This window comes from Rhinoderma darwinii, chromosome 3 (assembly GCF_050947455.1).
Source record: "Rhinoderma darwinii isolate aRhiDar2 chromosome 3, aRhiDar2.hap1, whole genome shotgun sequence".
Taxonomy (NCBI): domain Eukaryota; kingdom Metazoa; phylum Chordata; class Amphibia; order Anura; family Rhinodermatidae; genus Rhinoderma; species Rhinoderma darwinii.
The window spans coordinates 186,185,649-186,205,314 of NC_134689.1; the positions used below are offsets into that span (position 1 = coordinate 186,185,649).

Genomic DNA, 19,666 nt, shown 5'->3' on the forward strand with positions numbered 1-19,666 from the left:
GGGAAAAGGGAAGGAAAAATTTCTACACATAGGAGCTAATATTTTTTTGTTCTAGGAAATTATCTAACCCTTTTTTAAAGCCATCTACTGTCCCTGCTGTGACCAGCTCCTGCGGTAGACTATTCCATAGATTCACAGTTCTCACTGTAAAGAAGCCTTGTCGCCTCTGCAGCTTGAACCTTTTTTTCTCCAGACGGAGGGAGTGCCCCCTATATTTATATAAGTTAATCATGTCCCCCCTTAGTCGTCTTTTTTCAAGGCTAAATAGGTTTAATTCTTTCAATCTTTCCTCATAACTTAAATTCTCCATGCCCCTAATTAGCTTCGTTGCTCTTCTTTGTATTTTTTCCAACTCCAGGGCATCCTTTCTATGAACTGGAGCCCAGAACTGGACTGCATATTCTAGATGAGGCCTCACTAATGCTTTGTAAAGTGGTAATATTACATCCCTGTCCCGCGAGTCCATGCCTCTTTTAATACACGACAATATCCTGCTGGCCTTTGAAGCAGCTGATTGACACTGCATGCTGTTATTGAGTTTATGATTTACAAGTACACCCAGATGCTTCTCAACAAGTGAATCCGCCAGTGTAGCTCCCCCTAGGACATATGATGCATGCAGGTTGTTGGTACCCAGATGCATAACTTTACATTTATCTACATTAAACTTCATCTGCCAAGTGGACGCCCAAACACTTAGTTTGTTTAAATCTGCCTGTAATTCATGAACATCTTCCATAGTCTGAACTATATTGCATAGCTTGGTGTCATCTGCAAAAATAGAAATAGTGCTATTAATCCCATCCTCTATATCATTAATAAATAAGTTGAATAATAGGGGTCCCAGCACTGAACCCTGGGGTACACCACTTATAACCGGTGACCATTCAGAGTAGGAATCATTGACCACAACTCTCTGGATACGGTCCTTGAGCCAATTCTCAATCCAATTACAAACTATATTTTCTAAACCTATAGTCCGTAATTTACCCATTAGACGTCTATGGGGGACAGTGTCAAATGCCTTTGCAAAGTCCAAAAACACTAAATCCACAGCGGCCCCTGTGTCTAGGCTTCTGCTCACCTCTTCATAAAAACAGATTAGGTTAGTTTGACAACTTCTGTCCTTAGTAAAACCGTGCTGGCTGTCACTTATAATGCTATTTATTGTCACATAATCCTGTATATAGTCCCTCAATAGCCCCTCAAACATTTTCCCCACGATGGATGTTAAGCTTACTGGTCTATAATTACCCGGGGAAGACATAGAGCCCTTTTTGAAAATAGGCACCACATTTGCCCTGCGCCAGTCCCTTGGCACTATACCAGTCACTAGAGATTCTCTGAATATTATGAAAAGGGGGACAGAAATAACTGAACTAAGCTCTTTAAGAACTCTAGGGTGTAACCCATCTGGTCCCGGGGCCTTGTGCACATTTATTTTATTTAATTTAGCTTGGACCATCTCTACATTCATCCAATTCAGTATATCAACTGATATATTAACAGCACTGGCACCGGCTACATCAGCTGCTCCTTCTTCAGTTGTATATACAGAGCTAAAGAACCCATTTAGTAACTCTGCCTTCTCTTGATCCCCTGTGATCAACTCCCCATTACCATTATCTAGGGGTCCCACATGTTCAGACCTGGGCTTTTTTGCATTTATATGCTTGAAGAATTTTTTGGGATTTGTTTTACTATCCTTGGCCACCTGCCTTTCATTTTGTATTTTTGCTAATTTTATTACATTTTTACAGATTTTATTAAGCTCCTTATATTTTACAAAGGCTACAGCTGTACCCTCAGATTTGTATTTTTTAAATGCCCTTTTTTTGTCATGTATTGCCCCTTTCACAGAATGTGTAAGCCATGTGGGGTTTAATTTGAGTCGTTTATACTTGTTACCAGTAGGAATAAATTTTGCACTATAATAACTCAAAGTAGATTTGAAAATCTCCCATTTATCATTTGTTCCATTATTTGACATTAGTTCTTCCCAGTCTATATCCTGAATTGCAGCCCTCATCCTGGGGAAATTGGCCTTCTTAAAATTAAATGTTTTTGCCCTCCCAGCCTGCGTTTGTTTTTTACAGTATAGGTAAAATGTAACTATATTATGATCACTGTTACCGAGGTTTTCACGAACATTGACATTCCCAACAAGATCTGCATTATTAGAAATGACCAGATCCAACAGAGCTTCACCTCTAGTCGGGTCTTCCACAAACTGGCCCATAAAATTTTCCTGCAACAGGTTGAGGAAATGTCTCCCCTTTGCAGTTGAAGCGGAACCATGACACCAATTAATATCCCGGAAATTAAAATCTCCCATTATCACTACAGTACCCGCCTGTGCAGCCCGCTCCATCTGTTTATATAGCTGAACTTCCATCTCCTCAGTTATATTGGGGGGTCTATAGATTACACCAAAAGTAATTTTTTCAGTGTTTACCTCCCTTTCTAGTTCCACCCACAAGGTTTCAACCTCCTCACAGTATTCACCCACTATTGTCTCTTTCACACTCGCCTTCATATCATTTCTCACATACAGACATACACCACCACCTTTCCTATTTGTCCTGTCTTTCCGAAAAAGTGTAAAACCCTGTAGATTTACAGCCCAGTCATGTGAAGAGTCCAGCCATGTTTCAGCAACACCAACTATATCTATATTTTCTTACAGTATCAAGGCCTCCAGCTCCCCCATTTTGCTTGCTAGACTTCTGGCATTTGTGAACATACACTTTAACTTGCCTGTCAGTTTTTCACTTTTATTATCAGAAATGTGATTTGACATTAATCGGGCCTTTTTATTTACACTGATGTTTTGTAACGAAAGGATCTCCTTATCCTGTTGTCTAGTCCTCTCCCCACATTCTGTTTCTGCCCCCACCAATATAGTCTGACCCCTCTCTAACCTGGCTACCCCTTTTTTTTCTACATTGACCTCCCTCCTCAGCCCTAGTTTAAATACTCCGCCACCCCAGCTAGAATTCTCTCCCCCAGCACAGCGGACCCCCTTCCATTTAGGTGCAAATCATCTGCAGAATACAGTTTGTACCCCAATGAAAAAATATATGGTGCGAGATGTTAAACAAACATGTAAAAGAAACTTAAACCTCCGACGGATGGCATCTGTCATTTGCCCATAGACTGCCATGCTAAAAAAAATGTAACATTTTAACTTTTTTTTTTACTGGATGGCTGTGACGGATGCCTCTAACTGATGCCATTCGTCAGCCATTAATTAACCATTCTTCACCCAAAGACTCATGCTAAAATAAAGTATACGTTAAGGTATACTTTTTTGCCGAGATTGTATAGAATTGATATCATGTAAAATTGTGTAACTTAACGCAATTCAAGAAAAGTAGGGGTGGACACATCTGTATCTGTTGATTATATGAAAGATTTGGGTTCGTCTCATTGTACACACTAAATGTATATTGGTAGCTTATCTTTTTTTATCCATTAAAAATAGAATTCATTTTATTATGATCTTTGAATGCATGGAGGTCACCAGAATGGATACTAGAGAGAAACAATCTAGCATCCCCGGCAGGACTACACTGCTTCCCCAAAATGAAGAAAGGCTCAACCTTTCCTCTGAATTTTCGGAGCCTCTGGTTGTTGCTTGGTGGAACAAATGCTCTCCCCAGATTTACTGGCCTTAGCATGGGAATCTTTTACATAATTGGTCCTTAATATTCCTACATACTATTTTGTGCATATGTCTTTATTCGCCTTGTTTGGTGTACTTTTTACTTTATATAATGCATTCTCTCCAAGACGTGGCATTGTGCAACACCTGTCTGTATCCCTGAATGTGTCTAATTTAAATGGCAAAGTATGGAAAAACAATTATAATTCTAGCATGTAACCCAGAACTCTAACAGTAGGGATATTTTAGAATCCAAAAGAGGGATCTGAAAATATGGGACTGGAGGCATGTGCCATATTTCTCATCTATTTGGAAAAAAGGACTCCAAATATTAACAGCTCAAGCAGTTTTCTGTATGTATGGAGCTGTGCCGTGTAAACAATGAAAGATACCTGATCAGCAGGGGTCCCAAGTATCTGACCCCCACAATCAAATATTGAGGACTATTGGATGACCTAAAGTCCTTGAAAGACTGTGAACACTATAGCATAGTATACATTACTATGTATACATTAGAGTGAATAATATGTGAATATTTTTTTCCTTTACAGACTTCACAATTACATTTTAAAGGAACTTATAGGTCTCTGTTAATACCACCTCCATATACCAGACCGTATAGTGAAGCAGTCTCTGATATCAGTGTTTAGGGACTACATTTTAATACACATTATATTTCAAAGTTACACCACTACATGCTGCTTTATTTCTTTTCAGCTATATAAATATAACATTATAGACAGTACTAACATGTCCTATTCCATCACTACCACATCTAAGCTTAACACGAGCTAAAAGGCTATAGAAACCTACTAATGGAGGATCATATTGAGCAAACACTATGTTATATGGACACCCATGGGATCTGTAAGTTTATAGCACTGTAATTATGATCATTGAGATAAGTGCTTTAGGCTTTTTTCACCAGAACCCTGACATTAATCTGTACAGCTATTGTACCGTAAGGCAAGGTATGTACAGAAAATATACATTAAATCGATAACTTTTCTAGCGCCTCTTGGGAAAGACACTTGATATGTTCATTCAGGCTTCCCGTGTCTCATAAATAGTAAGGACAATAGAAAAGCCTTCACACCTGCCCTTACACAATGCTACAGCTCTGCATGTAGAAAGATATTTATTACCGATGCCACTTATATGGGAGGACATATAATACACAAGCTGGAAAATGCTGCAGCACAAAAGTAATTCTTCCAAGACTTAGAATATTGAAATATAGAAATTGTACAAAAAAAATATATAAATTGGCTATAAAAATCAAATACATATTGCTGTTTATTTGGAATTTTGTATACAGGTAATAAAGTTTAGCAAAATTGAATTTTGGTAACATTACTTAGGATCTATTTTCGTTGAAGACACAACATATGACAGATCAGTTATGATCCCATTGTTTGTTTGTTTTTTACTAGATTACAGTAGAGCATGATACACTATTTTGGCTTTTAAAGAGCAATAGCAACTTAGGGCCTGTTCACATCAGCGCTGGCCTCTGCTCATCTAGTCCATTCAACAGACGAATTCTGGCCAGCACTCACGTGAACAGCCCTAACAGAAAGAGTCACCCTTCCGTTCATGGATTCAGCTAGACCTTTCCATCGGAGGAACCCATGAATCGATAGGGAAATGGAAACCATAGCTTCCATTTGCAATGATTACAATGGTAATGGCTCTGTTGCAAAATAGTTTCCGCTTGTCTCTGTTCCATAAGTTTTCAGTTTTTTTGGCAGAAACAATAGCGAAGTCGACTGATGTGAACACACCTTAAGACCTGCTCATATGTAGGAGTATTTTGGCTCTCAGATGTCCCATGTTAGCGATACAAATTTTACGAAATTCCCTTTGAAATTTGTTGAAGAGAAAAGAGTCTTTTGCAGTTTGTGAAAAGATGATGATTTACCTTTTGGGGTATGTTCACACATTGCAGATTTGTTGCAGAAATTTCCTATTCCTCTGAATGGGGTTTGCAGAACTCCATGCACATGCTGCAGAAACAACCTATAAAGCCTTGTTTACACACTGCACATTTACTGCAGATTTTGCTTACATGTTTTAAGCCATAACCAGAAATGGATCCAAGGGAGCAGACCAATAATGCCTTCCTTTATATATTTTTTCTGTTTAGGTTCCGTTTCTGGTTTTGGCTGAAAAATACTGGCAAAATTTGCAGCAAATCTGCACTGTGTAAATAAGACCTAAAGCTTCTTTCACAGACACTTTTTGTGTAGCTTTCTTTGACCAACAAAAAACGCATCTTAACCACTTGTGGACCGCCCATAGCCATTCCAGAACGTCCTGCAGAGTTTGCAGGTTTGCCTCCCTCCGGCGGCATTTAGCTCCGTGACACAGCTGTCACAGCGATCACATTGCTCCTCCCAGCAGTGCTTGCAAGCCGACTGTAAGGAGCTCAGCTATGTGAACGCTGTGACAGCCTGTCACAGCGATCACATGTGTGCCGACGGTTAGGAGCAGACAGCAGTATCACCAAGCTTCAGAGTGGTATCTGGTCAGGCTGTCACAGCGATCACCAGCTGCATCTTCTCCCTCTCCAGCAGACTGCCAGGGAGGGAGAAGAATAATGTAATGTAAAAAAAAACAAAACTTTTTTTTCAATAAAAATTTTCTCTATAAATAAATTTGTCTACCTGCTACACGGCGACTTTGGCCACCCACGGCACAGGTCGACCGGCCAAAGATTGCTATGTTCCGTAGCCTACATTACATGTAATAAAAGTCAATGTGGTTGTGTTGCAAAGCGCAAGTCGCCACGACGTGACAGTTGCAAGAAATCCAAACGGTCGTGTCGCAGTTACTTGCAGGTCGCAACGCAACCACATTGACTTTCATTACTTGAGGTGTACACTATGGGACATAGCGATCTTTGGTCGGACAACCTGTGTCGTAGCCAAAGTCACCATGTAACTCACACGGAGTATTTTGCAGGCAGAAAAAAATCTGCATCAAAATTCCTGAAGGAATTTTGAGGCAGATTTTGACCTGCTTGCACTTTTTTGTCATGTTCTTTACCCGAGGCCATTGAGAGCCGCAGGCAGTAGAACGCTTTTTCTGCCTCCCAACCGTCCGGGAATAAGAAAATTTCGGCCACATATATCGGCGTCGATTCCGACATGGTTTCCATGTCAAAATCAGCGCCAAAAAACTCTGTGTGAACTGGGCCTTAGGGTAACATTAGATGTGGCGGATTCACTGTATATTTTACCTGCGGCTTTGCGCAGGCAAAGTCTGCAGCGGATTACAGTACAAGGCAAGTAGATGAGATTTTACAAAACTCATCTGCATGCTGCAGACATTTTACACGCCAGATTTTTAAGTCTTTGATCGGTCGTTAAATTAATACCTTGGGGTCTACTTTCCATAAAATAATCATTTTGGGGGGGGGTCAAAGGGGTTTTCCAGTCCACAAAAATTGATGGCCTATCCTCAGGATAAGCCATCAATATCTGATCGGTGGTGGCCCGTCTCCCCGCAGCCCTGCCTATCAGGTGTTTTGAAAGGCCTGCGATGCTCGTACGATCGTCGCTTCCCCTTCATTTCCTTTACTGCTTACACTGTGAATCGTGGACACACTTCTAGCAGCGGTTCACTGTATTACAGTCTGTTCATTTCAAAGCTGTAATACGGTGAACCGCTGGTACAAGTGTGTCCACGATTCACAGTGTGAGCTGTAATGGAAATGAAGTGGAAGCACGGCTCGCACGATCACTATGGCCCCTTTAAAACAGCTGATCGACGGGGGTGCCAGGTATCGGACCCTGACCGATCAGATATTGATGGCCTATCCTGAGGATAGGCCATCAATTTTTGTGGACTGGAAACGCCACAACATCTGTAATGGTCGTATGGTGTCAGCGAACCAGCATTTTTTCTCTAGAAGCCAGTTTGCGCACCATTCATTGTAAGCGCCACCTTGCGCCTAGCGTGTAAGAAATGCACACATATTTGGTATCGTTGAAGTCGGCAGAAGTTGCCAAATATGTATTCAGGTGTGTTCACCCAGTGGCATGCACCAGATGTAGAAAAAAAACAAAAAACACCTAAAATCACAAATTCACATATTTTTTTTCAACTTCTTTTCCTTCCATATTTAAAATATATCTATTATTTTTTTTACACAATATGGAAGCCCAATACGTTCTGAGAAAAAAAAGACCAAATACATGTAGGTTGGAAAAATAATACAACAACAATTTGCTTTTAAATTGGCACATGGCTAAAACGTAAAAATGGGCCTGGTCAGGAAGGGGGGTAAAGTTCCTGGTCAGGAAGTGGTTAACAAAACCAAGTTTTTTTGAAAATCGTACATGCATTATTTTATGGCGTTTTTGCTAATAATGTGTTTTACTACCTGCATTTTTTTAGGCGCCGTTTTTCACATGGCTAATTAAGTAATTCAAAGACAATGTGATGCAAAGATGATTTCTCTTTGCATCTCATGATAAATGCTGAAAAACGCCATAAAACAACGCAACACACATTGACACTTGTATTTTCTTGAAAAGGCAAAAAAAGACTACTACAATTCTTGAAAGAAAATGCCAAAGCCAGGCTTGATGTGAATTTATAAAAACGCAAGAAAAAGCGGCACTTAAAAAACATAATGCTTGTAGCACGTTCTTTTATTTCCCCACTGATTTCCAGCTAACGTCTGTCCGCAGCGTATTTTGCTACAAAAATGGTCTGGAAAAACGCCACATAAAACGTGGCGTTTTTCCTAAACGTCACCCATGAGATGTATAAAACAGATTTTTAGTTGCAAAAATTTCAGCAAAAAATTTGCAATGTGTGAACTTACCCATAAATTATACAAAGTTTCTAAAGTGATTTTTGCAATATTCTCCAATTTTTATCAAATATTGCCCCAAAATATTGCAAAAATTTGCGGCAGAAACACAGCGCAGTATACCCTCTGCCAGTGATTTTGCAGGCTTTATGTATCAATCACATCAAAATGTTGGCAAAACAGTTAGGCAAGGGGGTCTTGTGCCACATGACTCCCATTGCATGAGATTTCCATGAATATTCCTTCACATTACATATGTACCTAATAATCATCCACATAAAAAAAATTCTCCTTATGTGCTTTAGATTTGTGTGAAAACTTCTCTGATGTGTAAAATAATTTGAATTGGAGAAAAACAATGTCATGTCCTTAGTATGCCATATAAAAAAAACATATTTTGTTGCCGTTTCCAGACGCTTTCCTATCAGCATTGTATGACTAACAAAGTAAGCAAATATTGTTTGACTTGGCACTATAGCTGATACAAATGAAAGACTGGAAACAGACTTGTGTTTTACAAGACATGTTATGGTCTGCGAAATATAGATAAAATGCTCCACAAACTGTTTGGGATACCTTGGTAATATAAACATATAGGTCTGCAGTCATATATTATAAAGATTGGGACTGTTTTGACAAGGATTTCAGCACGGCTTTAGAATTGTAGAGAGGAATTTACACGAAATTGAAATGCGGTGTGTACAAAGCGTAAACATGTAAGACGCCCTTTTGTATGAGATGTCTATTATTTTCTGGGAGTATAATGACCGGCTCCTAAGTGTTCGGATTGTGCATGATTATTGTAATTTGAGGGTATCATTTGTAATAGAATGGCTATAGAGCAACAATGCAGCTAAATGAATGCTTTTATTATAAGATTCAATGTAAGAGGCATCCATTCACTATGGCACTGTTCACATCTGCACACCTAATATTTTCTGCTTTTATATATTCAGCTCTCAGAGATTCCACCATGTACTGGTAGCAAAGAAACACAATCGTTTTTAATAAAACACTGCGATACATTAACTCCTTATAGGGGTATTCTTAAAGAGGCTCTGTCACCAGATTTTGCAACCCCTATCTCGTATTGCAGCAGATCGGCGCTGCAATGTAGATAAGAGTAACTTTTTGTTTTTTTTAAAACGAGCATTTTTGGCCAAGTTATGACCATTTTTATATTTATGCAAATGAGGCTTTCTAAAGTACAACTGGGCGTGTTTAAAGTAAAAGTACAACTGGGCGTGTATTATGTGCGTACATCTGGGCATTTTTACTTCTTTTACTAGCTGGGCGTTGTGAATGGGAGTGTATGATGCGGACGAATCAGCAACATCCACTTCTCTTCGTTAACACATTCACTGAAGTGATATATGAGTAAAATATAACTTTATTTTGTATAACTCTCTAAAAACAGGGGTACAATCACCACTGTGAAAAAGCCCCACCGTGTGTATTAAAAACGTATTAAACAAAAACTACCAAGTCCTGATTCAATTGTGAACCCTCTATGACTCAGTAATTTATAAAAGATATCAATACGGAATCAGCATTTAAACATGGGCATGACAGTAGTTTTGACCTTAAAACACACTAGAGCCCGCGATAACCGCACCGGAAACTCCTAATGCTAAGGTATACAACAATGCCACTGTCCCCTATGCTAAAATTCCTCATTAAACCCGACCCTACGCGTTTCTATACTTATCATCAGGGGTCTGTAGCTTGGTTACTCTGGCCCGGATGCCAGCGATATTAGTTCAACAGCAGATATTCTGCTGTAAACCACGGAAGCATGCTCGCATAGATATCAGCGGCATGCCTCACTACGGGACTCTGAGTTACTATAAGCACCTAACTCCTCCCCCTGTCCTCGGCAGCGCTCTCCGAACCAGCCAATCACCATCACCCCCCAAATTCGTGACGCCTGTCCATGTGACTCCCGGCTGTCAGCTGACAAACCCGGAACCAACATCGAAACGAACGCGCAGGCGCAGTGGAGGCCAGAGACGCATCGCCCATGCTGCACAAGAACTAACCATGATTAAGAAAGGAGTATAACGATATTAAGAATTTGGATAAGTATTGCGGATCAGCTCAAGCCCGCAACTGGACTACCATTGATAAAGCACCTTCCCTGTAAGTACATATTGTATAAATGAATAAACGATGTAATGTCACCCACACTTTGAAGTTTTTGAAACACCTGCTGAACAGGACCATGCCTATTAGCCCAAATGACAAAATGCTAATTGCTAAATAAAAACCTGGCACAACGGCCATATAGCTGGCTGCCTTGAAAGGATATCAAACGATGAAAATGCATATTTAAATAAAACAGGCATCATTTGTCTGCTCGTTTAAACCTGCTGGTTGTACACACGCCAGTCTATAAATCCACTGGGCTTCTTTACGCAGAATGAGGTTATCCCAGTCCCTCCCTGTTTAGGGGACCTTATGAGTTCAATTGCCTGAAATTTTAGACATTCTGCTCTACCCTGATGTTTTGCATGTACGTGTTTGGATATAGGAGTATCTCTCGAATGGACAATATCTCCAACATGCTCTCTAATCCGGCGCCGAAACTGCCGCACCGTTTTGCCCACATAATTCAGTGGACATGGACATGTTATCAAGTAAACCACTCCTGCTGTTTTACAATTGACAAAATCTCGAATATCGTACTCCACCTTCGTGGCAACACTTTTAAATTTGTTTCCTCTCTGAATGAAATCACAGGCTTTGCAACTGCCACATCTATGTGTACCCGGTATCTGTCTGTCCAGCCAAGTTCCTTCTTGTGTAATGGGGTCGAAACAACTCTGCATGACCCTATCCCTAATGTTTTTGCCTCTGCGGAACGTGACTGAGGGCCATTGTGTGATCTGATCTACCAAATCTGCATCAGCACTAAGAATACGCCAGTACCTTTTCAAAATTTGCATAATTTCACATTGTTTGGAATCATAAGTGCCTATGAGTCTTGTGACTTTTTCCTCTTTCCGTATTCTAGGGACAAGAAGACTCTGCCTATCTGCATCCCTCGCACCCTCATAGGCCTTTCTGATTACTCCCATAGGAAAGCCTCTATCCTTCAATCTACCAGTGAGCTCCTGCGCCTGCCTCTCGAAATCGTCCAACGAGCTACAGTTCCGGCGTACTCTCAAACTGGCCTTTGGGGATACCACGTTTAAGGGGATAAGGGTGGCAACTATTCCATTGGAGGAAACTGTTGGTTGCTGTTTCCTTACGGTGTACTTTTGTACGAATTGTACCTTCCACTGTTTTAATGATTTTAAGATCTAGAAAGGACAGTTCTTGATTACTGATTTCACATGTGAACCTTAGCCCTAGATCGTTTATATTAAGGGCTGCTACAAAGCTATTGAATTCCTCCACTGTTGAATTCCAAAACAGCAACACGTCATCAATATATCTGATCCAGATCCCTATTGATGAAGTCCACTTGGCAAATCTATCCCCAAAAACAATTGTCTCTTCCCACCAGCCAAGAAATAAATTTGCATAGGTGGGAGCAGTAGGACTCCCCATTGCTGTACCACATTGCTGGTGAAAAATCTTGTCTTCAAAGATAAATACATTTTTTTCCAACACAAAATGTAGTAACTGCAAAACAAGTTGGTTATGAGCCACAAATTGAGTACCTCTGGATCTAAGGAAATATTCTACCGCCTCACAACCAAGTCTATGTGGAATAGAAGAATACAAAGCCTCTACGTCCAGGCTGGCCAATAGTGTATTATGTTCCAGTGTGATACCCTCAATTTGTTTCAAGACATCCATAGTATCACGTACATATGATGTGAGGCCCAGTACAAACGGACGCAACACCTTATCTATATATGTGCTCACGTTCTGTGTTAGATTGTTGATGCCTGAAACAATAGGTCTGCCACGTAAGGGGGGATACCCTTTGTGGATTTTGGGCAGGCTATAGAAACATGCCATGATGGGAAATTGTGGAAACAAGAAATTAAATTCACTAGCACTGATCAAAGGCCTGCTTTTTGCATCACGCAAAATGCCCAAAAGCTCCTTTTTGAACAGTGCTGTGGGATTATCTTTTAAAATGGTATAACAGTCAGGATTGAGCAAAATGTCTTCACACATTTTCTTATAGTCTTCCCTGCTCATAACAACGATGTTACCACCCTTATCAGATGCTTTTAAAACGATATTTCGTTTTTTCTCCAGAGTGGTAAGAGCTAACAGTTCAGACCAAGACAAATTGTTGTCAATGCCCCTCATATCTTGACTCAAGGCCTTAATTTCATCTCCCACCATGTCAACAAATAAATCCACATTAGTAAAATCTCCTATTGGCGGCAACTTCTTACTTTTAGTTTTTAAATTGGTAAAGGGGCCTAGTCCTGGGGCTCTACTCGATTCCTCAAGCAACCCTTCCAAGGCTTCTAGGCCTTCCAAATCAGATTCTTCTAAACCCATTTCAATAAATTGTTTCCGGTTGTGATGTTTGAAAAATTTTATCCATTTTAGTTTGCGAGCAAACAGATTTAGGTCCTTAAAGAGGCTCTGTCACCAGATTTTGCAACCCCTATCTGCTATTGCAGCAGATAGGCGCTGCAATGTAGATTACAGTAACGTTTTTATTTTAAAAAAACGAGCATTTTTGGCCAAGTTATGACCATTTTTGTAGTTATGCAAATGAGGCTTGCAAAAGTCCAAGTGGGTGTGTTTAAAAGTAAAAGTCCAAGTGGGCGTGTATTATGTGCGTACATCGGGGCGTTTTTAATACTTTCACTAGCTGGGCGCTCTGAAGAGAAGTAACATCCTCTTCTCTTCAGAACGCCCAGCTTCTGACAGTGCAGATCTGTGACGTCACTCACAGGTCCTGCATCGTGACGGCCACATCGGCACCAGAGGCTACAGTTGATTCTGCAGCAGCATCAGCGTTTGCAGGTAAGATCAACTTACCTGCAAACGCTGATGCTGCTGCAGAATCAACTGTAGCCTCTGGTGCCGATGTGGCCGTCACGATGCAGGACCTGTGAGTGACGTCACAGATCTGCACTGTCAGAAGCTGGGCGTTCTGAAGAGAAGAGGATGTTACTTCTCTTCAGAGCGCCCAGCTAGTAAAAGTATTAAAAACGCCCCGATGTACGCACATAATACACGCCCACTTGGACTTTTACTTTTAAACACACCCACTTGGACTTTTGCAAGCCTCATTTGCATAACTACAAAAATGGTCATAACTTGGCCAAAAATGCTCGTTTTTTTAAAATAAAAACGTTACTGTAATCTACATTGCAGCGCCTATCTGCTGCAATAGCAGATAGGGGTTGCAAAATCTGGTGACAGAGCCTCTTTAATCCAGGTAAATGAATCAAACTTCACTGTGGGGACAAATGAAAGCCCCTTCTCTAATAACATGGTCTCAGATGCACTCAGATTGTATTCAGATAAATTAATAATTTGTAACTTATCCGTACCTTTTCCCTTCACTAATCCTTTTGTCCCCTCAGCATGTAGCGGGAAATGGGGGGATTGTTGGATAAAAAATTACTGCCACTATTGGAAGAAGCTCTAGCTCGACCTCTATTCCTACCTCTGGCACCTCCCCTAAATTTCTGTCTACCACCACCAGTTCCAAAGAAAGGGCCCACTCTTTCAGAGTCTGTTGTTTCACTCTCAGATGTAGATGGGTCAGATTCTCTTAGACCCCTATTTAACTGCTGGTGCTGCTGTTGTTGTTGGTTAACAAAATCATAAGCCTTTTTCTCCCTAAATTCCTGCAGATCTCTCTGGAACTGGAAGTGCTTACGCTCTTTTAGATGATTAGTAAACCTCTCTAGAGATTGTTGTAGGATTTTATCTTTTTTATCAAAGCCAGGGGTATCAACCAGAGTCTTAACCGTCTCAATTTCTTTTTTAAGTTCAGCACTGATGTGATCAAACTGGATTATCTCTTTCTAAAGTACAACTGGGCGTGTTTAAAGTAAAAGTACAACTGGGCGTGTATTGTGTTCGTTACATCTGGGCGTTTTTACTTCTTTTACTTGCTGGGCGTTGTGAATGGGAGTGTATGATGCTGACGAATCAGCATCATCCACTTCTCTTCGTTAACACCCAGCTTCTGGCAGTGCACAGAAACACAGCGTGTTCTCGAGAGATCACGCTGTGACGTCACTCACTTCCTGCCCCAGGTCCTGCATCGTGTCGGACGAGCGAGGACACATCGGCACCAGAGGCTACATTTGATTCTGCAGCAGCATCGGCGTTTGCAGGTAAGTCGATGTAGCTACTTACCTGCAAACGCTGATGCTACTGCAGAATCAACTGTAGCCTCTGGTGCCGATGTGTCCTCGCTCGTCCGACACGATGCAGGACCTGGGGCAGGAAGTGAGTGACGTCACAGCGTGATCTCTCGAGAACACGCTGTGTCTGTGCACTGCCAGAAGCTGTGCACTGCCAGAAGCTGGGTGTTAACGAAGAGAAGTGGATGATGCTGATTCGTCAGCATCATACACTCCCATTCACAACGCCCAGCTAGTAAAAGAAGTAAAAACGCCCAGATGTACGCACATAATACACGCCCAGTTGTACTTTTACTTTAAACACGCCCAGTTGTACTTTAGAAAGCCTCATTTGCATAAATATAAAAATGGTCATAACTTGGCCAAAAATGCTCGTTTTAAAAAAAAAAAAAACGTTACTCTTATCTACATTGCAGCGCCGATCTGCTGCAATAGGAGATAGGGGTTGCAAAATCTGGTGACAGAGCCTCTTTAACTTATACATTTATGGCATATACATGGAATACGTCACAAATGTCTGATAAATGCGATCCCACCTCTGCGACCTGCACCAATCTCCAAAATGGGGGTCACCAAGTGGGCTCAGCTGTTTCCTCAACTCCCATAGAAATTAAAGGAGAGAGCCGCTTACATTCCCGGTCTGAATGCGAAGATGCAGAACTGGGACCTGCATCTATCAGACATTTATGGCATATCCCATGGATAAACCACAAATGATTATTTTGGGAATAGGACAAGGCCCATTCTGGCCTTCAGGACGCAGTGATTGGTTACATTTTTTAAGTACCTCATTCGGAGAACCATAACTTTAGTATTTTTCCATCTATGCAGCTATATGAGAGCTTGTTTTTTGTGGCACAAGTTGGATTATTTTAATGGTACCATGGGAACGTATCACTCATGGATTAATTTTCGTGAATTTTATTTGGAAGGGAAAAAACAAAACAGCAATATAGCCATTGTTTTTCTGTTTTTGTTTTGTCATGCTGTTCATCGAACGGTATAAATACATTTTTAACTTTATTCTACGGGTCACCAACTAATACAATTGGGCCAATATACGTGCATTAAGTAAACTTCACTGTTCGGTGTGACACCAAAATATGACCACCTACAAAGAACCACACAGGAACTTTGCTATCAAATATAACAATTCTTTATTAGAAATACATACATGTAAAACACATATATTAAAAGATACACATTATCCACAAAGATGAGACCCCTCATAGACCAGGTCCTATTGTAATAAAGTGCAAATAGTGCAATAAGAGACTGGTAAACCATGTAAAACACACATTAAATAGTGGACAAACAGTCCACAAAGCTAAGTGAAAAGGATGGTTAATAACAAAGTCAGGTAAAGTGAGGCATACACACCAGCACAATGGGGGGGGGGGGGGGGTCTAAACCCCAACATGCGTTTTGCACATAGCTTCTTCCGGGGGGCTATGTATTTCATGTATGTATTTCTAATAAAGAATTGTTATATTTGATAGCAAAGTTCCTGTGTGGTTCTTTGGAGGTGGTTTTATTCTACGGGTCATTACGGTTATGCCTATACCAGATATGTATCTTTTTTTATATTTTACTTAAAATTTGTTTTTGCATCGGCACATTCCGAGATTTATAGCTTTTTTTAGTTTTAGTTTTTTTAGGATGAGTTATATATTTTTTAATTGTACCATTTTGGGGTACAAATAACTATTGTATAATGGAATGCGTTTAACGTATACATCATGAAAGACTATTGAAAAGCCCAATACTTTTATATAAGTCATACAGCAGCATACATCTCTCTTATCATGTTAATAAACCTATATCGCACGCTATACTTTTTTGCGGGATCCATAGGGATGGAAATCGTAATCTACTAAGCTATTCCATCCTCCAAAGAAAAAAGGTATCCTGAAGTATACCAGTGGGACGAAGGCCAATAGGACACTCTTTTGGCCTTCCTCGGGCTAATGGAGTCCTATAAAAACGCTTAGCATGTACATCGGCAACGTTCTCGACATACATGCTAAACTTAGGGTCATGTGTTTTTTATAGGCACCATTTTGGGTTACATATAATGTATTGAACAACTTTTATAAAAACATTTTTTGAGGGGGCGTAAAGGAAAATGTCTCTATTGTTATCAAAGTTTTATTTTTATGCCGTTTACCATGCCGTACAAATGACATGTTAACTTAGTTCTCTGGGTCATTCTGGGCCATACCAAATTTATATAGATTTATTTCGTTATTACTTTTCTCACAATAAAATATATATTTTTTGTGTCATCACATTCTGAATGCCATAGTTTTTTAGGAATTTTTAATTTTTTCTATAAACTTTTTCTTTTTTACTATCCCTCTATAGGTGGATCAAATCTCCTGATTGCTTGTATACAACATTGCAATACTCCTGTATTGCAATGTATTATGCCTGTCTGACAGGCAGGGCCTAATAAGCGCTCATATGTGACAGACTGGTGGGCCATTGTTAGGCCTCCGGCTGCCATGTAAACTCATCGGCACCCTGCGATTGCATCTACTACTTAGGAGCCATGGTCGCTATTAAATATACAATACATAGATAATACAACCGACGCCCGCAAGTGATGGCCTGGTAACAGCTCCTCTGCCAGCTTTATCTCAATGCTGCAAAAGTAAGACATTTATGCAGGTATGACCCGCAAATAAAACTATTTTGAAATAAATTTTAAAAAAAACTAAGACAACTTTATTTAAATATTTCTTTTAGGTATAGTCCCACTATGGTACTTGAAATGTGATCTGTTCATCGCTTTTACATTACACTGAAGTACTTCTGTACTGCATTTTATTATTGCCATCAGTGTCATACTGACAGACAACCTATTAGGCCCTGACTTAGGCAGGGCCTAATAGGCACATACACATGGCAGACCTTTGGCTGTGATGACAATTTATCAGCACCCTACATTCACATTGTGGTGGTGCTGATGTGGTGACAGAGTGAGCCTACTCCCGCTGTTAAACTCCTTCGGTGCCGCGGTCGCTATTGACCGCAGCATCTAAGAAGTTAAATGGCCATTACAGCGGGATGTCGGCTGTAAGTTACAGCCAAGACCTGCTGGTCAAGGCGTGGCCTAGCTCCTCTACCCGCACTATCACCATGGCATTATAGCGTGGAAGTTCTCAGAAATGACCCTCTTGCTGCAACGTACTGTACTATTACTTCATAGTTTAAAAGGGATTTTTATATATATATATATAAAAATATATATAAATATATGATATAAAAGCGTGCTCAGTGAAGGGCAGCACTAATCTGTCTCTGCCGGGATGCAGACCAGGAACACCCATTCTCAGAATCTAGGTGATATGCCATAAAAGTGTTTGGTGGGAGGACTCTTTTTAACAAAAAGCCTAATGTAGTTTATATTGCTGTTTGTTTCATGGCATGCATATGTGTATTTGGATTATGGTGACTAACAAATGATTAAACATTGTTGAGCATTGATGGAACCTTTCTTTGTTTGTTATGGTGTCTTGAAAAGAGAATAGAAATATCTAAAACAAATGAAAGCGGTAACAGCCATGCTGGATCCGGGAGCCGCGGAGACGAGCGGGACGCTCTGTTTCCCACTGAAGAGATATGAGCAGCCGGCAACACAGACTTTACACAGTCCATGCTGCTGCCAGAAGCCAAATCAGTAACACAAGTGATTTAGAAAAATGGTTATAGTGCCTATTCCTAAACACTCCTGTACTATAATCATTTTTCACTGAAAGTGGAGGTACACTTTAGCCATAACTTCATCGTTGACCGCATTGAACTTCCATGTCTGTTTTGCATGGAGCCGTACAATGCAAGATAAACAACAGCTAAGATATTAGCCTTCTGTATTGTAGCTCTGTGACTATGACTTGAGAAACTGTGACTTGTCAATTAATGAAATAAATTAGGCTTTAACCTTCTAGATATTTACAGTGAGTAAATGCAATTCAGAACAACTGAGGAGAAGCTGTGTCCGTGGGAGGACAAGTGTTAAACCTCTTAGATGGTGACCGATGCATCTAAACGATCAAAACAAAGGGAGGGGACTCCCTCTATGTCACCATCGCTGACCCCCGCAACGCTATTGAACATGGCAGCCAGCTGTCTAAGAAAGGCCCACATGACTGCCATATGAAGTTGCCTATTATGCCATGCCTTAGGCATCGCCTGATAGATGTATTTTAGTTTTATATGTGACAGGCACTAATGCAATGAAATACAGAGCTTATGCCAATGCATTATTTAAAAGTAAAATTAATAAGTAAAAGTCCCCTAGAGGGACAAAAAGAAAAACAAAGATAAATAAAAGTTTTAATAAAGTTGTGGGAAAAAAAAGACAGACAAAGTAAATAAAGAATAAACACATATTGTTTTTCCATTAAAAAAAATGGAGGAATTGGTTTTATTTTTGCATTACCTCCCAAAAATTCTAACATTTAAACATTAACATATATATATACCCCAAAATGGTGTCGTTACAAAACATACCGTGATTTCCTGTTCATACGTCCATATTCCGCATGCCAACTCAACGCAGAAAATTACTAACAAGCTCCCAAAGTACTGTAAAAGAAGAAGCATGATTGTGACATTCAATAAGATCTACAATATTAAGCAGTAATGTTCCATTCAACAAACAATGAAAATGTTGGAAGGCATTCAATGTACTGTAAACCAAAGGGGTTTTCCAATTTAAGATGTATGCTTAGTTTTGGTTGATGAGGATTCTATCTACTTCCAACAACTAATAATTTATCAACAACATTCACATTTTAATCGATATAAAAACTTGAGAAATTTTGCAAACGCTTTTTATATACTGATCCCATATTATAGCCCATAATAATTCACAGT

General features: G+C 40.1%; 1 protein-coding gene across 1 annotated transcript in view; it reads right to left on the bottom strand.

Annotated features, from left to right (window-relative positions):
• LOC142747933 (tetraspanin-12-like) overlaps positions 1 to 19,382 on the bottom strand; it is an 84,581-nt gene extending 65,199 nt beyond the window's left edge. The window contains exon 1 of the mRNA XM_075855046.1: positions 19,301 to 19,382. The gene's annotated coding sequence lies outside the window, so the exon portion shown is untranslated. The remainder of the gene's footprint in view (positions 1 to 19,300) is intronic.
• Positions 19,383 to 19,666: the final 284 nt, after the last annotated feature.